Raw genomic sequence first — 8,269 nt, forward strand, 5'->3', positions numbered from 1 at the left:
TGAGAAATAAAGTCAGAATTAGATGTAACCTCGCAATTGTGAGAAAAAAGTCCGAATTGTGAGATAAAAAGTCGCAATTATCTTTTTTTTATTTTTCATTCTGTGGTGGAAACAAGCTTCCATTAAAAAAAAACCCCGAATTCGTGTTTTCGATAAAACTAATAAAGTTACAAGATTAGGCGCGAAATGAGACGCAACTTTTGTATTACTCACATGTGAATAAGCTACTCACACATTAAACGCAATATTGTTACATTAAACATATTACAAAGAAATGTTCACTATAACATGGTCACATACCTCTTGTAAAAACGATAAAATCGATGGTATCGATGATTTAAACACGTTAAATGCATAAAACCACAAATCTTTCTACAGTCTAACCACAACAGCTGCAGGAGCACGGCGCAGGTTTATGATGTCATATGCCCATGACAAAATAAAAGTCCCATTCAATCTGCTGTCCAATAGCCAGAGTCCATAGATATATAATACATGTCATGGGAATTCATCGTGAAATATATATTTGAGTACATGTTGTACAGTTATGTGATGAACAAGATTAAGAATTACTAATAACTTGTTAAAAAGGATTCATTCGTTCTTAAAGCACAGTTCTTGTGTGATCAGCATTGAAATCCATCTTCCACAAGAATAAGTAAATGATATAACAAACAATGCAATAAAAATGTTAAGGGTACCCAAATAGCAAACTGACATTGAATCAACGTGGAAATATGACATCGAAACAACGTTGATCTGACATTGTTTTGCTCATCGAATTAACGTTGAACCAACGTCAGACGCGTCATTCTTTCAAAACTAACAGAAAATCAACTTGAAATCAACGCGTTGTTTTAACGTTATGAAAGCAAACCAATTTTCGATCAATTTCTGTTAAGCATTTACAATGACTTCATAAAGTCAGCAATAAATAAAGTGTCAATGAAAATGTATTGATGTCAAAAGTTAAAAAAAAAAAATCTTTAAAAACAGCATGTACAACTCATACATATTTGAGTGGTATTTTGCCTTAATAAAGGCTTAATTTGATTGATAAACCTTGTTTATTGTATAATAATAAAATGTTAGTTTATGATAAAGTTTATTATACTTCATTTTGTCTTTTATTTAGACAGAGGCTTGGTTCAGCCCCGGCAAAAAGTTGCAAAACTTTTTTTAAATCGAAACGGTGGTGCGTTGAACATCCTGTTCTGATGCCGCAAGAGTTGCAATTATGGCAGCTGTATGTTTAATAGGTAGTTATGACATTTGTTTGTGATGTTACGTTGAATTTATTGTGCTATTGTTAATTGCTATTTGCTGAGATGGTCAGTTTGAGATGGTCTGGCTATAGTTCACGGACCACCAGGGGTCCGCGTACCCCACTTTGAGAACCACTGGCCTAAGGGATCGAAACTTGACGGCCCAGAAAGTCAATGAAGAAAATGTTTAATATTCCATGTGACCACAGTGGCTATTCCTTTTCTTCCTTGTAGGCCTGAGACGAGAGTTCAAGAGATTTCCACGACGCATGCGCGAGAACTGAAGTAGTTGAAGGAGATCGCAATTCTCGCGTGTGCGTCGTGGAAATCTCTTGAACTCTCATCTCAGGCCAAGAAGGAAGAAAAGGAATAGTCGAAGAAAGTCGTTATTGAAGGCTTATTGCGCTTCTGTAAAATGCCAAACGATCCGTTGCAACCAGGGCAGGACAAGACCAAACAGAAAGGGAGAATCACCGGTGCAAAAATCTTCTTGGTAACAAATTTATTAGAGGTGCAAAACTTGACTCAAGGACTCTGATGAAGATGTAGTTTTACATCGTTATTTTTTTTGTTTTCCACACAAAAAATATTCTCGTCGCTTGATGAACTTATACTTGAGCCACTGTTGTCACATGGAATATTTAAACATTTTCTTCATTGACTTTCTGCGCTGTCAAGTTTCGATCAATAACACAATAAACTGTGTTTTGATGTGAATACCAAAAAGAAGTCTGTCAGTTTTATTCTATCAAAGATGAAGAACAATTTATGCAAAAATTAATTTATCCCTTGTACATTCAGATTGTTAAATACTCAGAATGGTATATATTAATATTTTAAATGTATATGTAGCCTACTGTTGTGTGTTCTTAATTATCTTGTTTTATATTGTGTTTATATGCGTTTATTATGCTGCATAGAAAATTACCCGAGATCTTGATAAAGTTGAACATGAACTGGCGCGTTAGTGAATTTGAATTTATTTTTTGGACAAAAAAAAAAAAAAATAACCCAACATCCAAAACTCTCGGGGGAAAAGAGAATGTAGCCTACATGCGTATCCAAATGTTATCAATATACAAAATAAGGATTAACCAAACACAAAAAACTGACTAATTGACTAATTCATAATACACAAATCATAATACATAAATATTAAACATTAACAATGGCGGGTTAGTGAATGGTGACATGAGAAGTAGAAAAGCTCTCAAGATCAATAAGATCCCGCCGGATAGCCTGAATCCATTTCCGTCAAACTTCCATCAACAGGGAACTGAGGGAAGGAATGAAAACGACAGATATGGTTGCTAAATATAACTCATGTGGCAATTAAGGGTTACTTTACATGTGAAACTCTTTCCACACTGATCACCTGTGAACGTTTTTCTTCTTCTTCCAATAAACGGTTTCTCCCGAGTGTAAAGGATTATGTGAAACCTTAGATTTTCAACTGTTGTAAAGCTTTTCTCCAGTGAGGGATTCTGATGTGGACATTAAGGTTGTGTTTATGAGTGAAACTCTTTCCACACTTTTGACAGGTGAAAGGACTCTCTGGTGTGAACTCTCATGTGGGATGTAAGGTTTTGTTTTTGAGGGAAACCCTTTCCACACTGTTGGCAGTTGAAAGGCTTTTCTCCAGTGTGAACTACCATGTGGACATCAAGTGATTTTTTATGTGTAAAACTCTTTTCACAATGAGAGCAAGTATAAGGCTTTTCTCCAGTGTGAATTCTCATGTGGGCTTTAAGGTTTGGTTTCTGAGTGAAACTCTTTCCACACTGATGGCAAGTGAAAGGCTTTTCTCCAGTGTGAACTACCATGTGGGCTTTAAGGTTTTGTTTCTGAGAAAAACTCTTTCCACACTGTTGACAGTCGAAAGGCTTTTCTCCAGTGTGAACTACCATGTGGACATCAAGTGATTTTTTATATAAAAATCTCTTTTCACAATGAAAGCAAGTATAAGGTTTTTCTCCGGTGTGAATTCTCATGTGGGCTTTAAGGTTTGGTTTCTGAGTGAAACTCTTTCCACACTGTTGGCATGTGAAAGGCTTTTCTCCAGTGTGAACTACCATGTGGAAATTAAGGTTTATTCTTTGACTGAAACTTTTTCCACATTCAAGGCAAGGGAAATAACTGTTAGGTTCGGTCTTCTGAGTTTTTTCCATCTCTGTTGATTTCTCTTCAGTCTTGAAATCATGATGTTCATCTTCCAGTATATTCAGGTCTTGACTTTCCTCTTTCAGAGGCATCAGGTCTAAAGCGAAAAACAACAAATACAAGTTAACAACAGGTTAATGGCAACCTCACAGCTTAACTAATTGATGACTAACTGGGAAAGTGTTTGCATGCGTTTACGATAAGCTGGTGGTTAAAGACAGTTTTAATGTGTTTGTGCTTCGGGTTATCATTACAGCAGGGCAGCTTGTCAGGCACTTCAACCACAGCAAAACAAGAACAAATGCAATTTACAAAATTCCAACTAATTCAATTGTGCAAAACAAGATGAAACTCAGCATGTGAGGTTTTTGGAAGACTACTTGTTCTGTCTGACAAAACGGTTAAAAAGCTGCAAGAAGCCAGGGGGGTCAATTCTTAGTACGTCGCTAAATACATCCGAGATCAAATGGCACATTAGGGGTGGGACGATACAGGTACCTCACGATTCAATTCTGTGGCGATATGTGGTCCACGATATGATATCACAATTCGCGATATCTACGATATTCAATATATTGGAAGAAATTTCATCAACGATATATCACGATATATGGACATGGATATTGGACACAACCATCACAACCTCAAACTTCATACACCACGTCTAACAGTAAGCAATAGCTTGTTTAATCTGTTCGTTATAGACGAGACTGTTTGTTATAGAGAGAACAGTGGTCAAAAAAGCATGCCACAAAGTTATGTTTTCGAATGAAGCTTGAGGCTGTCGATAGATTAAAATGATAATAATTAGTGATGGCATATGTTTGGTATAACATGCATAAATTCACACAATAAAGCCAAATATGTCGCTCTTTCCAATGACGAAAAACTACATAAGAAACTGTTAATGATGTTTTGTTGTGTTTTACTGTATGTTTCTCTTAAAACAGGGTCAGATGTTATCAGGGGGTTGGGGGGTAAAATACCAGCAGAATTAATATGCACCCAAAATTCAAGATGTGGTGGGAAAAATGGCCCTAGTAGGCTATGAGTTATTTTTAGATTTATAACATATGATATTTAGTAAACAAAGAGCGACTTAGCTCCAGAATGAATCTGCCATTTTGAACAAATTAATTGAATGAATGCTTCTATGACACATACATTAAGACTGTGATTTGCTGCCACCTTTCGTAGTTTTAATTTCATAATTAAAAAAATATAATTAAATTTTTTTTAGCATCTAATTTTCTCTATATTATAATTATTATATTTAAATCATTAACCTCATAACATTATATTTGGTATTGTAATTGCAGTATAAATTTATTTATTTTTATTTATTTATTTGACAGGGACAGTGTACATTAATTAGCATTACTGCAAATGTAATTAGCCAAAAGGCTATTTTTAATCCATTGTCCCTGGACAGATGTTAATATAGTCTACCTTAAAAAGAAACAGCAGTTAAAACTATACAAGGAAAATACAAAATATAAAACAATATAAATCGCTAAATCCATTAGGTAAATACAGTGCACAAACGTCAACGTCATCCTTCTCAGCCACTCCCTCTATTTGCTGATTGGTCCTACAAAAAATTGATTTCTGGAAACCTAAGGATATACAGCAGTCCCAGACGTAGTACTGAAGGAAAATGAAATTGAGCGGAAGTGCGTAGGAGGGCGCAGCCAGGCTAGGTATTCCAACCATTTGTGGAACATTCTTAGACTTGTTCATAACATTTTATCCTTGACATGTACTAACACTCTTTACTATTCTAATACAATTCCATTTTAGAATAAGTTCTGTCAGGAATTAGACAATATGATTGACCATATGGTTGCGTTCTGGGCGAGAACGCCCTGCGCATCCTCATTCTGTTTATTACGGCAGGTGCTGTCCGGGTTCGGTTTTATCAAGCACTGTGTAAATCTAGGATCGAGTAAAGCATTGTTGAGGCTGGGAACTCTAAAAAGGAGACCCTAATAAGGGGAGCGCCTCCAGCTATCAGCTATGGCTGATCTAACAGGGAGGCCCCGTGAGAGTCCTTCGACCTTCCGATCAGTTTTAGGGAGAGTTTAGGGAGTTTTAGGATTCATACAGAGGAAAGCTCAGGTAGTGTCTGGAACACTATGCTCAACCTGAAATATATTGACCAGGAAATACTGAAATATATTGACCAGAATCAGGAAGGTTCCAAGGATGATTAATGCAAAAAACTCATTGGGGTACTGCTTTTACAAAGCCTGTGAAGGCCTGACTACTTGAAACCAATTCGTGTTAGCAAAGCTAGCCTCAGACATTCCTAGGTGCTCTTTACAGACATTTCTGTGGGCCTTGGTATACATTGCCAACAGGCAGTGTACTCAGTAGAAGTGCTATCAACTCTTTAAACAAGGGGAGCACAATCTTATGCTTCCGGACTATTGAGGAGGCCGACAGCTTCGACTGTCAAGAGTATAAGGCTGGGCAGGGCTCTAAGGGAGTGTCCTCAAGCCAATCCAAATGGCAGGGAGTACTTGTTGCATCTCTACCTGAGCCCCAGTGGTTCTGAGTGAATAAACTAGAGCTGTGTGTAGCAAAAGCACTCTAACAATGACCCTAATAAGTGGAGTACTATCAGCATGACCCTGAGAAAAAATTTTTTTCTCTGGGTCGAGACCTATTATCTTGTTTTACAAGACAAGTTTCCTTGTTTCTCTGCTAAGGTTGAGGGAAATGCAGACCTTGAATATGAGGCCAATGACATGTTTTAATTGAAGGAGCCTAGAGGGAAACCAACTTAAGACCTAGGTGGTAGAGATTGTGCGAATACAATTTGAGCTTCGATGCTTCGGTAGTAATCAACACTGAAAATCTGAAGCTTTTAGGGGAGGGGGCTGGACATATTCTTCTCTCTAATAAACCCATCCTGAGGACCCAAGGAAGTGCATTCTCCCATTTGGTGCAATATGTGCATACGACACATTCAGAATTAATACACTTTTAATAAACTACAGAACAGTATGAGCCGGAAGCGTCACACCCCACTCAGGCATTAGGGCTGTGCAAGTTAACTCGACAATGGCATCACTACTGAGGTTGCTGTGGCCATTGACTGTGTACAAGGTTTCTTTGACCACAGTGGATAAGCTGGAAGCGTTAATAAGTTCATACATCAGGAAATGGTTGGAAGTTTCACAGTGCCTCAGCAGAGTTGGACTTTATAGTAAAGGAATATTGCAGCTGCCCGTCTCTGCTTTAACCGAGGAGTTTAAGTGTGCCAAGGTCAGACTGGAAATGACCTTAGTAGAGTCACATGAGAAATGTGTAAGGGAGGCAGCACCTGTGTTAAAAACTGGTAGAAAGTGGTCAGCAAAAAAATCTGTGGTAGAGGCAAAAGCTACCCTTTAAATTGATGATATTGTGGGACATGTACAGCATGGAAGAGGGGACTTTGGGCTCAGTTTAGCTCCTCCTAAATGGCACAAAGCAGGCCCAGCTCAAAGGAGGAAGCTGGTAGTCAACGAGGTGTGAAAGCAGGAGGAGAGGATGAGGTGTATAAAGGCCATTTCCCAGGCCAAGCAGGGAGAGTGGATGAGATGGGAGAGTGTGGAACAACGCAAGATGGGCTGGCAAGACCTTTGGTCAATGGAAGAGAGTAGGATCAGTTTCCTTATCAGGTCAACATATGAAGTTCTCCCATCACCACAGAACCTAAACCTCTGGGTAAGAGAGGATCCCTCTTGTCCTTTGTGTTCATCACCTGCCACATTAAGGCACATTTTGACAGGATGTAAGGTGGCCCAGGTGAGCAACCACCAAAAAAAGGTGTTAAAACCAATTCTCGCCCAGGAAAACTGGAAGCTGCTAGGGACTGGAAGATGCTGGCTGATCTTGATCAATGGCTTATTTTTCCACCTGAGATTGCCACCACTAACCTCCGACCAGATGTTGTTTTGTGGTCTGGATCAGCATGCATTGTTCAACTGATACAGTTAACAGTGCCATGGGAGGATGCAGTATGCACACATAGCAGTATCAGTGAACACTCAGCATTACAATACTGATGAGTTAACATCATTGTTTTATACTTCTTGTCAGAATGCACTGGATATTGTTGCCCCTTTCAGGTTTGTTCGTGCAAAGGCCAAAATCTGAACTGTGGCTAAATGACATTACCCGTGCTGCTCGGCACGAGTGCAGAACGTCAGTGGAAAAAAGACTGTCTGAGATCTTGAACAACAGCTTGTCTATATATCAAAAAACTGTAAAAATGGATAAATCAAGTTATCTTTCAAATGTCATTGCAAATAATGTCCATAAACCTTGTGTTCTGTTTCACACTATTAATTCTGTTTTAAATACTTCTCAACAAATGACCTTGGAATTTTCCTAAGAAACATGTGAAAACTTTTTGCAGTTTTTTATTGACAAGATTAGGACTGTTAGAGCTCATATTGTTCACCCTTCTGCTGATACGTCTTCTTTTTCTGTTTGTTCCTTTGTTTTTAATCAGTTTGAGCCAGTGTCTCTTGCTTGTTTAAAAGACATCATTGACAAAATGAATCCATCTGTTTATCCCACAGACATTGTTTCCCCAGATTTCCAAAAAAGGTGTTTGAAACCCTTGGCCCAACAATACTTATGATTGTAAATAGTAGTCTCATTCATGGCGTTGTACACAGTCACACATTGTTATGCCACTCTTGAAAACAGTTCCTGTTCAACTTGAGACACAAGTGAACATTGCATGCCTGGCATTTCCATGGAGTTAAGTACCTTTTACCACGCGCTGTTGTGCAATGCACACATGTGCGGCGACCAGCTGTGGCAACATCCCTGTTATCTGATGTCAGCTT

This window comes from Pimephales promelas, chromosome 7 (assembly GCF_988280905.1).
Source record: "Pimephales promelas chromosome 7, fPimPro1.hap1.1, whole genome shotgun sequence".
Taxonomy (NCBI): domain Eukaryota; kingdom Metazoa; phylum Chordata; class Actinopteri; order Cypriniformes; family Leuciscidae; genus Pimephales; species Pimephales promelas.